This window comes from Oncorhynchus mykiss, chromosome 13 (genome assembly GCF_057628025.1).
Source record: "Oncorhynchus mykiss isolate SJ-2025 chromosome 13, ASM5762802v1, whole genome shotgun sequence".
Taxonomy (NCBI): Eukaryota; Metazoa; Chordata; class Actinopteri; order Salmoniformes; family Salmonidae; genus Oncorhynchus; species Oncorhynchus mykiss.
The window spans coordinates 11,333,619-11,349,699 of NC_143034.1; the positions used below are offsets into that span (position 1 = coordinate 11,333,619).

The following is a 16,081-nucleotide window of genomic DNA, read 5'->3' on the forward strand; positions in this document are numbered from 1 at the left end:
CGACAGCCGTGGTACATCGAGCCCTGGCCGACAGCCGTGGTACATCGAGCCCTGGCCGACAGCCGTGGTACATCGAGCCCTGGCCGACAGCCGTGGTACATCGAGCCCTGGCCGACAGCCGTGGTACATCGAGCCCTGGCCGACAGCCGTGGTACATCGAGCCCTGGCCGACAGCCGTGGTACATCGAGCCCTGGCCGACAGCCGTGGTACATCAGACAGTATACCACCGGTAGGACAAAACATACATTTTTACTGTTCTAATTACATTGGTAACCAGTTTATAATAGCAATAAGGCACCTCAGAGTTTGTTGTATCTGGCTAATATACCACTGCTAAGAGCTGAGTCCAGGCACTCCGCGTTGCGTCATGCACAAGAACAGCCGTTAGCCGTGGTATATTGGCCATATACCACACCACCTCGGGCCTTATTGCTTAAATATAAACATCTACACATGTATCATTGTAAGAATATGCCTGCCCATCGTCCTGCCTAAAAGGAGCTTGTGAAAATGTGTTTATTTAGTATTTTTGGGGGGAGGCTGTGTCCAGGCACTCCGCATAACAACAGACGTTTTTTTTTATTGAACTTTTATTTAACTAGGCAAGTCAGTTAAGAACAAATTATTATTTACAATGACGGCCTACCACGGCCAAACACTAACCCGGACGACGGCTGGGCCAATTGTGCGCCGCCCTATGGGACTCCCAATCACGGCCAGTGGTAATATGCCTGCCCACCGTCCTGCCTAAAAAGAGCTCTCAACCTCAGTCCATGAAATATATATATTTAAAAAAATGTTTTTTTTTAACCTTTATTTATTAACTATGGTGAGGGAGAGACAGCTAAAAATGTATGCAGGCTATAATTATATTATTTTGCTTATTTTAAACGTATTTTATCCCGTCTCAATGTTTATAATGTGTAGAGTATTATTCTGTTAGCCTCCTAGCATAACTGTCTTCACTGTCATCTGCTAACGCCTATAGCATAATCTGTCTTCAGACGTCCCAGGAACCCTTTAGCCTTTCTATTGTCTTGTTCTATACATAATGTCTTGCTCCTTGTCAAAACAAAATCACACCCAACACTACAGCCCAGCATGGGGGTAAAAACACTGCCTTCGCCAAACGCCGTACTTACGCTGTCAATCATCCTTTCTTCTCCTCTCATTGGTTGTCTTGCCGTTCCAGTATCCAACCGGGGAGCAGTGGAGGCGGGTACGTTGGGCTCCCAGGTTGTCCGAGGCCACATTCTGACAGTCAGAGACAGAGAGCCAACTCTGCCGCACCCTTTCTCTACCGCGCACAGGTAAACTGCGGCCAAACGACCAAAGTCACTCGAAAGTCACATTTGGATTGTAATTTTTGGCCAAATTTATGGATTAAACAAAGACTAAACTCGTGTCTGGAAGCGGATATGAAGGGATAGGCGCTAAGGCAAGACTAAGGTAAGGAATTTGATATTTTAATATGTTTTTAGTTTTAACGAAAGCACATTTTCATTGTTTAGTGAGTGAAAGCTAAACTCGGATAGGCTACTTGCGAAAAACTTAATTTAGGCTACGTAATAGGCCTTAATGACTGGTTTAACTTGATAAACTCGTAAAAACAAGTCGTAAAAGAACATTACGCATTCTCAGCACTTTTGGATAATGGTTGTGGAGTTTTTCCTTACGGGAAAAAAAAAAATGTTAATAACCTTTGTAAAATATTCTCGGTTTTTGCTGTGTCTCGCTGGCTGGCTCGCGGTTGCACCGCTGTATCGCGTGACATTCCGTGGTAACTGCACGGATGCAAGAGTTGATCTGTGCACGTAGTGTATGTGCTCGTTTCCCGGATATAGGCTGTAAAATATATAGATTTTATGTGGCTTTTTTAGTCTACATGTTTTTGTTCTGTTCTTTTTTCCCAGCTGCCATATGGTGAATTACAGCATGTTGCATAGACCTATTGAGAGTAATGTTTCTAAACTTGTCAAACCAACATGTTTCACACCAAAAAAACTAAAAAAGGCGCACACTCGGCCTGGCGCACCCACATGTTGTAAGCGCTCTGCTTCTGCAATTCCCACGCACTCGCTCTGTGGAGCGTTCGGCGGGAGAGCGAGAGAGAGCGCGTAAAAGAAGGCTATTTAATGGGTCAGAGTTGATCTCACGGTGTTATCTGTTGTTTTTATTGCCCCCCGGCGCGGGCGGCTCCTCCACGGTGATTGCCCTGTCCAGCACGGCTTTGCCCCCCTGTAGATCTACACAGAGCTCACCACAACACCACGAATAGACTGTTGATCACCTTATCTCTTTAGTAGCCTGTCAATTAAACGTTGTAAAGGTGTGTGAGATGGGGGGGGGGGGGGCGACGACGACTACTCAAACACATCCACTTGCACACAGGCAGAGACTGAGGCAGAATGTGAGAGACTGAGGCAGAATGTGAGAGACTGAGGCAGAATGTGAGAGACTGAGGCAGAATGTGAGAGACTGAGGCAGAATGTGAGAGACTGAGGCAGAATGTGAGAGACTGAGGCAGAATGTGAGAGACTGAGGCAGAGGGTGAGAGACTGGCAGAAGGTGAGAGACTGGCAGAGACTGAGGCAGAAGGTGAGAGACTGGCAGAGACTGAGGCAGAAGGTGAGAGACTGGCAGAGACTGAGGCAGAAGGTGAGAGACTGGCAGAGACTGAGGCAGAAGGCGAGGGACTGAGGCAGAAGGCGAGAGACTGAGGCAAAAGGCGAGAGACTGAGGCAAAAGGCGAGAGACTGAGGCAGAAGGCGAGAGACTGAGGCAGAAGGCGAGAGACTGAGGCAGAAGGCGAGAGACTGAGGCAGAAGGCGAGAGACTGAGGCAGAGGGTCTCCAGCTGGGTCAATATGTACCATGTTCTTTACCTCCTACCCCTTTAACATATCCCAAAAAGAAGCGAACTGAATGTCAAGAAACAGGGTTTTGTCTGTGTAAATGGGCTGAGAGGATCTGAATAATGACGCTGTAAAGTGAGGAACCGGGAGACGGAAGTCAACTAGACCCGCATCCTGGAAGTCAACTAGTGGATGTGGGTCCAGTTTCAGTCTTTAGCTGACAGTTGGAGATGTGAACAAAGAAAACACCTTTTGTTTCTCAGAAAACAGTCGACGTCTCTCTCACCTCAGTTCATTCTAGTAGCCTCTGATGTAATAGAAAGATGAGGTGGGGGGTTCTCTCTGATGTAATAGAAGAGGTGGGGGGTTCTCTCTGATGTAATAGAAAGAAGAGGTGGGGGGTTCTCTCTGATGTAATAGAAAGATGAGGTGGGGGGTTCTCTCTGATGTAATAGAAAGAAGAGGTGGGGGGTTCTCTCTGATGTAATAGAAAGAAGAGGTGGGGGGGTTCTCTCTGATGTAATAGAAAGATGAGGTGGGGGGTTCTCTCTGATGTAATAGAAAGAAGAGGTGGGGGGTTCTCTCTGATGTAATAGAAAGAAGAGGTGGGGGGTTCTCTCTGATGTAATAGAAAGAAGAGGTGGGGGGTTCTCTCTGATGTAATAGAAAGAAGAGGTGGGGGGGGTTCTCTCTGATGTAATAGAAAGATGAGGTGGGGGGTTCTCTCTGATGTAATAGAAAGAAGAGGTGGGGGGTTCTCTCTGATGTAATAGAACGATGAGGTGGGGGGTTCTCTCTGATGTAATAGAAAGATGAGGTGGGGGGTTCTCTCTGATGTAATAGAAAGATGAGGTGGGGGGTTCTCTCTGATGTAATAGAAAGATGAGGTGGGGGGTTCTCTCTGATGTAATAGAAAGAAGAGGTGGGGGGTTCTCTCTGATGTAATAGAAAGATGAGGTGGGGGGTTCTCTCTGATGTAATAGAAAGATGAGGTGGGGGGTTCTCTCTGATGTAATAGAAAGAAGAGGTGGGGGGTTCTCTCTGATGTAATAGAAAGAAGAGGTGGGGGGTTCTCTCTGATGTAATAGAAAGAAGAGGTGGGGGGTTCTCTCTGATGTAATAGAAAGATGAGGTGGGGGGTTCTCTCTGATGTAATAGAAAGAAGAGGTGGGGGGGTTCTCTCTGATGTGGTTGAAACTGCTCTTAATTCTCGGTAAGATTGGAACGAAACAACATCTCGACTGATAACGCAGGCAGGAGGAGAGGGGGAGTAGTGTGTGTGTGTGTCTGTGTCTGTGTGTGTGTCTGTGTCTGTGTCTGTGTGTGTGTGCGGTTGAATGACTAGAATAGAGGAGACTCGCTGCACGGAGCCGCATATAGGGGGTCTATCTGACTCACACACAGACACACACACACACAGACACACACACACACAGACACACACACACACAGACACACACACACACACACAGACACACACACACACACACACACACACAGACACAGACACACACACAGACACAGACACACACACACAGACAGACACACAGACACACACACCCAGACACACACACACAGAGACACAGACACACACACACACACAGCATTGCTGTTTTATAGAATGTAGACTAATATAACAGAGTTATAACTAGACAGACTAGACAGTAGAATGTAGACTAATATAACAGAGTTATAACTAGACAGTAGAATGTAGACTAATATAACAGAGTTATAACTAGACAGACTGGACAGTAGAATGTAGACTAATATAACAGAGTTATAACTAGACAGACTGGACAGTAGAATGTAGACTAATATAACAGAGTTATAACTAGACAGTAGAATGTAGACTAATATAACAGTTATAACTAGACAGACTGGACAGTAGAATGTAGACCAATATAACAGAGTTATAACTAGACAGTAGAATGTAGACTAATATAACAGAGTTATAACTAGACAGACTAGACAGTAGAATGTAGACAATATAACAGAGTTATAACTACACATGACATTGTGTCATCCTGAACTTTGGCCACAACGCTCCTTTCCATTTTGATGTGCCTCCAGCGATACCTCTCCTTTCCATTTTGATGTGCCTCCAGCGATACCTCTCCTTTCCATTTTGATGTGCCTCCAGCGATACCTCTCCTGTCCATTTTGATGTGCCTCCAGCGACACCTCTCCTTTCCATTCTACAGGTAACTGCCAAAATAAAGGGTGCGCTTTAGTAAAAGAGGGGTAGAAAGTATATTGAAACTGAAGCATGGGTTGCTTCCATACAGGAAGTTACAGACACTTGTAGAATGTATGCCAAGGCACAGTAAAGCTGATCTGGTGGCCCAATGCCCTGTTAACACACTTTATGCTGGTGTTTCCTTTATTTTGGGAGTTACCTGTATCAGCAGGCTACACGGTGAACGGAACGGCTGTGTAGGTGAGACGGCTCGAGTCACACTACAGGGAATACAACCTAATACAGGGGGGATACTTCTAGAACATACCATTTACATATTTGTTTTTAGATTTGGTTGTAAGAAAAAAAAATCACTTCTCCTTTAAGAAACACGGAGAGAGAGAGAGAGGGAAAGAAGGGATGAGGCTCCCGCAAAGGGTGTGTCTCCATCTGTAATGACCTGTTTGCATTCAAACTAGTGTTTACTGATTCTTCCCAGTACTCACACACACACACACACACACACACACACACTGGCATAACAGGAAGTATAAATCAGACAGCTCAGTGTTTAGAGTTCTGATATATGAGACACGCACTTCCTCTCTCTTAATCACACGCACACACACACCTCTCAGAATCTGTTTAGCTCCCTAGAGTCAGTCAGGAAGCACCGGTCATCCCCATCAGAATCTGTCAATTTCATCTAGAAATGTTTTGTTGCATTGGATGCGTCTCAAATCACAGCCGATGTCTCACTTCTGCATCTGTGGTGGACGGTGGCTGAGCTACAGCATTGTTTGTCAGACAATGACATACCGAACACCGGTCTTCTCACAAAAACGGTTCTTAACATCCGAACTAGGGATGCACGATATATCGGTGAACATATCGGAATCGGACGATATTAGCTAAAAATGCCAACATCGGTATCGGCCCGATGTCTAGTTTAACGCCCGATGTTAGAAACTTATGTTGAAGCTACTGTGCATACCTGAACAAAGTAGGTACATGACGTAATAACGCCATGTAAAATGTTGCGCTACACTGCAACACAGCATTCCTAACCTGGCCCACAATGTCTGCTGTGTGGATCGAGCAGTCAATAAGTCGAGGAGGTATTTTGAAAGAGTAAGACAATTTCAGCGAGACAACGCAAAGGCGAAATCCATTTAAAGCCAACATAATGGAATTCATTGCCCTTGACAGTCAACCGTTCTCTGTCGTGGGTGATGTCGGCTTTCGCCGACTGGTCGAGCACCGGTACACACTAACAAGTGCGCTATTTTTCAGATGTTGACCTGCCGGAAGTTACACAGTAATAGCGTCACTGCTATTAGCTTTTCGACATACATACTATGGAATGCCGTTTAGGGTCTTTGCGTGCCAGAAAAGATACAGTAGCACTGTCAAAGCTATACAAAAAAAGCCTGCAAACACCGGCCACGAACAATGTTTACAATACCGCATTGGTAATAAAGCATAATTTGTACAACCGCAACTTCTAGGGTAGCTAGCTTTAGCTTGGTACCTAGCTAGCACCAATACAGCCAGCCTGGAAACAATGACCAGTTGAAATTGCAGTAATTTTCATTATTCTTAGCAATGATTTAGGAATCCCTGTGAGTACGTATTAGCTAGGTTGCCACTTGTTGTTTGCCTATTGAAATTGAACTTCAGTTCATGAAAATAAATAGCTAGCTAGCTACTTAACCCTGTTATCCAAAGCTAACGTTATAAGCAGCCAGCTAGCTTCATCTGGCTAGTGAGGCTTGACTGGACCGGGTTATGTGTTGTGAAGCTAGCCACAATGAGGATTAGGCAGAATAGTGGAATTTGCTTTTTGCCTTCTAAATAAAAGTATGTAATTGACTGTGATGCAAATGAATACAGATAGTAGAATTATGCCATACTTTTATTTTGAAGGCTAACCACAAAATCCACTATTGTGGTTAATCCTTATTGTGGCTAGCTTCACATAGATGGGTCCGACCACGATTAATCAAATAAGAACTGTCTTATAAGTAAGGGTTATTTTAGATGACGACACCTAGCTATATAGTTAGCTAGCTAGCTATATAGTTAGCTATAGCTACTAAAACAGATGTTGTTTTGCATTGTTTATGGGGAAGAAGATAGTTTGCATCCATGAGCTAGCTAGCTATTTTTAGGACCAGCACTGTAGGTGCTCGAGATAAGTTTACCAGTATCATAGCATACGTATCGATGAATCGTTGTGATATATGAAATACGAATGATGGTGTAATAACTACTTTAAAAAATGTATGAATTTTAAAAAATATATTATTTGACGTGGAGTCATATTCAGGTCCTGATTGGTGAACGTGGAGTCATATTCAGGTCCTGATTGGTGAACGTGGAGTCATATTCAGGTCCTGATTGGTGAACGTGGAGTCATATTCAGGTCCTGATTGGTGAACATGGTGTCATATTCAGGTCCTGATTGGTGAACGTGGAGTCATATTCAGGTCCTGATTGGTGAACGTGGAGTCATAATCAGGTCCTGATTGGTGAACGTGGAGTCATATTCAGGTCCTGATTGGTGAACGTGGAGTCATATTCAGGTCCTGATTGGTGAACATGGAGTCATATTCAGGTCCTGATTGGTGAACATGGAGTCATATTCAGGTCCTGATTGGTGAACATGGAGTCATATTCAGGTCCTGATTGGTGAACATGGAGTCATATTCAGGTCCTGATTGGTGAACACGTCAAATAGTCTTATTTGACGTATCGATGGAACCCAAACGGTGTTCCGTAGAAATCTTGGTTGAGAATGAAACGACTGAACAAATAAACAATGAAACAGCACAGCAAGTAAGTGAAAAAAATAGGTTTTGGTTATAAAAACAACACACTTGGTGGTGTGTGTGTGTCACCTTTATTTAACTAGTCAAGTCAGTTGAGAACAAATTCTTATTTACAATGACGGCCCGGACGACGCTGGGCCAATTGTGTGCCGCCATATGGGACTCCCAATCACGGCCGGATGTGATACAACCTTGATTCGAACCAGGGACTGTAGTGACGCCTCTTGCACTGAGATGCAGTGCCTTAGACCGCTGCGTCCGTGTGTGTGTTAACGATTTAACTGTACTCGAATCCATAAAAGGCCGCAACATTTTTCAATATCGGTTATCGGTATCATTACCGTTTTTTTGGCAAGGATAAATATCGGGTATCGGATAAAAATGTCATATCAATCGTATCGGACAAAAATGTCATATCAGTGCATCACTAATCCGAATGGTTTCACCTACAAACTATTATGCCCCCCCCCCCCCCCCCCTCTATGGGAAGATGCCCCCCCCCCCCCCCCCCCCCCCTCTCTATGGGAAGATGCCCCCCCCCCCCCCCCTCCCCCCCTCTATGGGAAGATGCCCCCCCCCCCCCCCCCCTCTATGGGAAGATGCCCCCCCCCCCCTCTATGGGAAGATGGCTCTCACGAACACGATGGTGTTCTCCGTTCACAGAACTCGTCTGAAGGTAACCGGTACCTGTTAAAAAATAAATACAATAAATTGAAGTATGAAGGTAGTTGTGTGCCTTAATTCAAAACGAGTGAAATATGTGTGCCGAAAAACGAGTGAAAACAAAGCAGATTTCCTGATCTTCTATCTACTAGATATTAGGGACAGACACCTCAGAACAGTATTCATTATTTTTTATATTTTGACTGTTTTCTTTGCCATTTAATGAATGTGTTATTCAATGTGTTTCCCCCCCAATGGCTTAGACTTTTAAGAATTAAAGATAGACCTGTGAACATCTCTCTTCCTCTGAGTACAGAGAAATCATGTCACCTTCTCACTTCCCTTCTCTCTACACATCTAATAACATGGATGACCCCTGGATCATGACTCTAGACTTTTATAACAGCCACTGAGCCTGTTCTGGTGATGTCACACTCTTTAACATGTTACCACAGTCTGGACGAAACAACACGGTCTGGACAAAACAACACGGTCTGGACAAAACAACACAGTCTGTATGGAGGAACAACTGACTCCACATGTCAGGATTTGGTCTTATAACTGACTGTTTTGGCCTTCTTCAGTTTGTAGGGCAACGGAACAATCTACTGTACACACACATAGTTACACAAAAACACTCACCATAGTACTCTGTGTGTTTGTGGTAAGCTACAGGATGTCTGTGTTTTTGCATGGCCCATTTGTAACTGTCAGCTGTCTGTTTGTCACTCTCAGTTGAAGGAGAATGAAACACTAGTCTTTAGAACACCAGCTAACTGGAAATCGCCATATTGGCATTGTTGCATCATCGGAGAGACTTTTGGAATGCCTGAATTTTTCTGAGACCGTGACCAGTGCCTACATTAATGAGCATACTTTACTGTTGTCAAACCATATATGAAAGTATGATACATATTTTGAAAGCTGAGAAACAGCCCTTTCAAATGATATGACATCCAATACACATCGATCAAACGGTAATCAGTCAAGAAAAAACACCTGTGAAATGTCTCTTGTGCGCTCCCCCACCCCTCAAACAACTGCCTTGAGCACAACTTCCTAATGACGATAGACTCAACATGCTCTACTTTCTTTTCTTATTGTGTAAGGATTGATCATTTGAAATCAGAAGACCTTGTTACTGTGAATGATGAGTTACAGCTGTTCTAGTGAAAGGAGGTATTTTTGTAGAATTCTATGTTCTGTGATCAGACAGTTTATTATCTGGATAGTATATTTGACCTTTTCCACATTTTATTGTGTTACCGCCTAAATTTACCGCCTAAATTAAACCGCACTGGATCATACAGCTGCAAAGACAAAGTATGAATTTACAGTATTTTTTTTGTTTTGTTTGTTTAACCTTTTAACTAGGGAAGTCAGTTAAGAACAAATTCTTATTTAAAATGACGGCCTACCCCGGCCAAAACCGGACGATGCCCTATGGGACTCCTAATCATGTCCGGATGTGATAGCCTGCATTAGTCAGTTTCCAACACAAGTCACATAATACGCTGCATGGACTCACTCTGTGTGCAATAATGGTGTTTAACATGATTATTGAATGACTACCTCATCTCTGTAACCCACACGTACAATTATCTGTAAGGTCCCTCAGTCGAGCAGTGAATTTGAAACACAGATTATTGAACCACAAAGACCAGGGAGGTTTTCCAGTGCCTTGCAGAGAAGGGAAATGCACTAGTAATGTCACATTAGTAAAACAGTACCTTTTATTGAAAGACTAAGGTAAAACCCCCCAATATGCTACAAAAAGCCATGCTATCATAACATTATATACAATATTAATCTCAGGGATATTGGTCTGGAATTACAAAATATGATAAGAATAAGGCATCTAATGACAATTGTATTTTCCGACTAAAACATACCAGTCCTGTAGCCTAACACACCAAGAGTCACAATGGGAACACGTTAAAAGCATGTAAGGGAAGTGAAATGACCAGTGACAGTCTGAGTTACTGGGTGAAGACCAGAGTCTCTTTACTATGACCAGTGACAGTCTGAGCTACAGGGTGAAGGTCTCTTTACTATGACCAGTGACAGTCTGAGCTACTGGGTGAAGGTCTCTTTACTATGACCAGTGACAGTCTGAGCTACTGGGTGAAGGTCTCTTTACTATGACCAGTGACAGTCTGAGCTACTGGGTGAAGGTCTCTTTACTATGACCAGTAACAGTCTGAGCTACTGGGTGAAGGTCTCTTTACTATGAGCAGTGACAGTCTGAGCTACTGGGTGAAGACCAGAGTCTCTTTACTATGACCAGTGACAGTCTGAGCTACTGGGTGAAGGTCTCTTTACTATGACCAGTGACAGTCTGAGTTACTGGGTGAAGGTCTCTTTACTATGACCAGTGACAGTCTGAGCTACTGGGTGAAGGTCTCTTTACTATGACCAGTGACAGTCTGAGCTACTGGGTGAAGACCAGAGTCTCTTTACAATGACCAGTGACAGTCTGAGCTACTCGCTGAAGGTCTCTTTACTATGACCAGTGACAGTCTGAGCTACTGGGTGAAGGTCTCTTTACTATGACCAGTGACAGTCTGAGCTACTGGGTGAAGGTCTCTTTACTATGACCAGTTACAGTCTGAGCTACTGGGTGAAGGTCTCTTTACTATGACCAGTGACAGTCTGAGCTACTGGGTGAAGACCAGAGTCTCTTTACTATGACCAGTGACAGTCTGAGTTACTGGATGAAGACCAGAGTCTCTTTACTATGACCAGTGACAGTCTGAGCTACTGGGTGAAGGTCTCTTTACTATGACCAGTGACAGTCTGAGTTACTGGGTGAAGGTCTCTTTACTATGACCAGTGACAATCTGAGCTACTGGGTGAAGGTCTCTTTACTATGACCAGTGACATTCTGCGTTACTGGGTGAAGACCAGAGTCTCTTTACTATGACCAGTGACAGTCTGAGCTACTGGGTGAAGATCTCTTTACTATGACCAGTGACAGTCTGAGCTACTGGGTGAAGGTCTCTTTACTATGACCAGTGACAGTCTGAGCTACTGGGTGAAGACCAGAGTCTCTTTACTATGACCAGTGACAGTCTGAGCTACTGGGTGAAGGTCTCTTTACTATGACCAGTGACAGTCTGAGCTACTGGGTGAAGGTCAGAGTCTTTACTAGAGCCTGTGTTTGGTATGTACAGAGCCTTAAGAAACTATTCACATCCCTTGACTTTATCCACATTTTGTTGTGTTATAGGCTGACTTAAAAATCAATTAAATCTACATTTTGTGTCACTGGATCCACATGAATGTAGAAGTGTGGATGCTAATGGTACTTACCTACGGTGCAGCAAGAGGAACTGGCCCTCCCTACCTTCAGGCTCTGCTGAAACCCTACTCCCCAACCAGAGTACTCTGTTCTGCCACCTCTGGTCTCTTGGTCCTCCCTACCTTCAGGCTCTGCTGAAACCCTACACCCCAACCAGAGTACTCTGTTCTGCCACCTCTGGTCTCTTGGTCCTCCCTACCTTCAGGCTCTGCTGAAACCCTACTCCCCAACCAGAGTACTCTGTTCTGCCACCTCTGGTCTCTTGGTCCTCCCTACCTTCAGGCTCTGCTGAAACCCTACACCCCAACCAGAGTACTCTGTTCTGCCACCTCTGGTCTCTTGGCCCTCCCTACCTTCAGGCTCTGCTGAAACCCTACACCCCAACCAGAGTACTCTGTTCTGCCACCTCTGGTCTCTTGGCCCTCCCTACCTTCAGGCTCTGCTGAAACCCTACACCCCAACCAGAGTACTCTGTTCTGCCACCTCTGGTCTCTTGGTCCTCCCTACCTTCAGGCTCTGCTGAAACCCTACACCCCAACCAGAGTACTCTGTTCTGCCACCTCTGGTCTCTTGGTCCTCCCTACCTTCAGGCTCTGCTGAAACCCTACACCCCAACCAGAGTACTCTGTTCTGCCACCTCTGGTCTCTTGGTCCTCCCTACCTTCAGGCTCTGCTGAAACCCTACACCCCAACCAGAGTACTCTGTTCTGCCACCTCTGGTCTCTTGGCCCTCTTGGCCCTCCCTACCTTCAGGCTCAGGTACTGCTACCTAATATCTAGATAGATGGAGCTGTGATGTACTTCTACCAGATATCTAGATAGATAGATGGAGTTGTGATGTACTGCTACCAGATATCTAGATGGAGCTGTGATGTACTGCTACCAGATATCTAGATAGATAGATGGAGCTGTGATGTACTGCTACCAGATATCTAGATGGAGCTGTGATGTACTGCTACCAGATATCTAGATAGATGGAGCTGTGATGTACTGCTACCAGATATCTAGATAGATAGATGAAGCTGTGATGTACTTCTACCAGATATCTAGATAGATGGAGCTGTGATGTATTGCTACTAGATATCTAGATGGAGCTGTGATGTACTGCTACCAGATATCTAGATGGAGCTGTGATGTACTGCTACCAGATATCTAGATAGATAGATGAAGCTGTGATGTACTTCTACCAGATATCTAGATAGATGGAGCTGTGATGTACTGCTACCAGATATCTAGATGGAGCTGTGATGTACTGCTACCAGGTATCTAGATGGAGCTGTGATGTACTGCTACCAGATATCTAGATAGATGGAGCTGTGATGTACTGCTACCAGATATCTAGATGGAGCTGTGATGTACTGCTACCAGATATCTAGATGGAGCTGTGATGTACTGCTACCAGATATCTAGATGGAGCTGTGATGTACTGCTACCAGATATCTAGATAGATGGAGCTGTGATGTACTGCTACCATATATCTAGATGGAGCTGTGATGTACTGCTACCAGATATCTAGATGGAGCTATGATGTACTGCTACCAGATATCTAGATAGATGGAGCTGTGATGTACTGCTACCAGATATCTAGATGGAGCTGTGATGTACTGCTACCAGATATCTAGATAGATAGATGAAGCTGTGATGTACTGCTACCAGATATCTAGATAGATGGAGCTGTGATGTACTGCTACCAGATATCTAGATGGAGCTGTGATGTACTGCTACCAGATATCTAGATGGAGCTGTGATGTACGACTGTAGGGAAGGTGTTCGTTCTTTGAAGGCTGAACCTCCTCAATATTTGACTGTATTGAAGGTGTTCGTTCTTTGAAGGCTGTACACACAGAGATGGTGTGCTTTACCAGAAATCTCTAATTTGGTATCATCTGTTAACAGGACATTCTCCCAGAAGGATTTTGAGATGTTCATGTGTGTTTTGGGCCAATTCTGATGTCTCTCTCCCAACAGTGGGATCCTGCTGGCTCTCCTACCATAAAACCCCCCTTTCATTGAGTTGGAGACAGATGGACAGAGTTGAAACTGTCGTACCGATGTGTGTCCGAAGGTCAGCTTGAATCTGTGTTGCAGTTGATCGAGGCGCTTTCTCCACCTTTCAACCAATCCGTCGCTGCGATCTTCTATCAGGTGTTCTCTTACAGCCACGTCCTGGGAGGTCGACTTACAGTGGAATGGGCCTTACACTTCTAGTTAGCATTACGTACGGTGGAAACAGGAACATCAAAGTCTCTGGAGATGGACATGTAGCCTTGTTTGGACGTGTAGCCTTGTTTGGACGTGTAGCCTTGTTTGGACGTGTAGCCTTGTTTGGACGTGTAGCCTTGTTTGGACGTGTAGCCTTGTTTGGACGTGTAGCCTTGTTGGGCTACAATCTTGTGTCTGACCTCAGAAAACCAGAGAATTTCATTTTCTTTTCTCCATGGTCATTGTGGTACACACAGTGACACAAAACAGATTGTCAGAACCTATAAGCACCTAGTAGTCCTACAGCTGTTTATTCTGCTGTGAGTGTTAGACAATCAGATCAGGGTAGAGGTAGAAGTCCTGTATGGTTCAGTTAGACAGTCAGATCAGGGTAGAGGTAGAGGTCCTGTATGGTTCAGTTAGACAGTCAGATCAGGGATATGGTAGAGGTCCTGTATGGTTCAGTTAGACAGTCAGATCAGGGTAGAGGTCCTGTATGGTTCAGTTAGACAGTAAGGTCCGGGTAGAGGTCCTGTATGGTTCAGTTGGACAGTCAGATCAGGGATATGGTAGAGGTCCTGTATGGTTCAGTTGGACAGTCAGATCAGGGTAGAGGTAGAGGTCCTGTATGGTTCAGTTAGACAGTCAGATCAGGGATATGGTAGAGGTCCTGTATGGTTCAGTTAGACAGTCAGATCAGGGTAGAGGTCCTGTATGGTTCAGTTAGACAGTAAGGTCAGGGTAGAGGTCCTGTATGGTTCAGTTGGACAGTCAGATCAGGGATATGGTAGAGGTCCTGTATGGTTCAGTTGGACAGTCAGATCAGGGTAGAGGTAGAGGTCCTGTATGGTTCAGTTAGACAGTCAGATCAGGGTTGAGGTCCTGTGGGGTTCAGTTAGACAGTTAGATCAGGGTAGAGGTCCTGTATGGTTCAGTTGGTAGAGCATGGTTCTCACGTTTGATTTCCTCGGTGGCCTCCCATTTGAAGTGACCGTCTGCACAGTGCAGACACTACTCTGAGTGGCTGTGGATTAAGATGTCTGCTCCGTAAAGGCCGGGTGATTATGTCAGGAGAAGGTTCGTTAGTGGTCGTGGTTTAGATATCTGGTGCTTTAGAGAGGGACAGCTGTACTTCCATTCTGTTTAGGGGTCAGACAAGGAGACTGGTGGGAGGGACCTCGAGGCCAGACGACAATCTTTTAGTACACGGCTCACACACCACAAACACTCCCTCTGCATTCCTCTGTTTCTGACTCCAACTCAGCTATTTAACACCTCTCTCTCCCCCAATCCTTCATGTTTTCATTACCTTTCAGTCTCTTCCATTCCTCTCCTGTGTACATCTAATCTTCCCTCTCTCGTTTCCACTCTTCCGCTTTCAATCTCTTTCTGTTTCCCTCTCTCTCCCTCTGTCTCGCGGTCGTAGAGCGCGGCACCAAGGCGGTATGTGTGTTGCTGTGTGTTTGGATTGAGATTAGGTTACACTGCTAGATTGTGTAATTGTGAGGTGTGTCTCTCTGCTCCAGAAAGCTGCTCTGTTGTTTCTTTTGTTAGGAGGAGAGTAGAGCCGAGGGAGGGACTAGTTACGTTACTAAATCACTGTCTTCAGTCCACTAACCTGCTAGAATGAAGACATCACTACATAGGTAATAACTCCCCTGGTTCAGTAAAGACTACACAGATCATACACTGAGGTAGAAGGAATGTTGTTGTTATCTAAACCCCAGCAGGCAGCCTGGTTTACAGTCAACACTGCAGAGGGAGGATGTTTCATCAGTGTTAACCTCAGGACCAGAACAACCTGCTGTAGAGGTGTTTGTTACAGGGAGGATGTTTCATCAGTGTTAACCTCAGGACCAGAACAACCTGCTGTAGAGGTGTTTGTTACAGGGGAGGATGTTTCATCAGTGTTAACCTCAGGACCAGAACAACCTGCTGTAGAGGTGTTTGTTACAGGGAGGATGTTTCATCAGTGTTAACCTCAGGACCAGAACAACCTGCTGTAGAGGTGTTTGTTACAGGGGAGGATGTTTCATCAGTGTTAACCTCAGGA

At 44.9% G+C, this 16,081-nt stretch overlaps 1 protein-coding gene across 10 annotated transcripts in view; it reads left to right on the plus strand.

Moving 5' to 3' along the window:
* Window positions 1–1,080: 1,080 nt before the first annotated feature.
* lpar2b (lysophosphatidic acid receptor 2b) overlaps window positions 1,081–16,081 on the plus strand; it is a 34,561-nt gene continuing 19,560 nt past the window's right edge. For 3 of the 10 annotated variants that reach the window (XM_090195118.1, XM_090195124.1, XM_090195121.1), the window contains exon 1: window positions 1,219–1,439. The gene's annotated coding sequence lies outside the window, so the exon portion shown is untranslated. Of the gene's footprint in view, window positions 1,451–4,925; window positions 5,057–16,081 lie in introns of all 10 variants that reach the window. The other 7 variants (XM_090195117.1, XM_090195123.1, XM_090195120.1 and 4 more) reach the window with 6 other exon arrangements.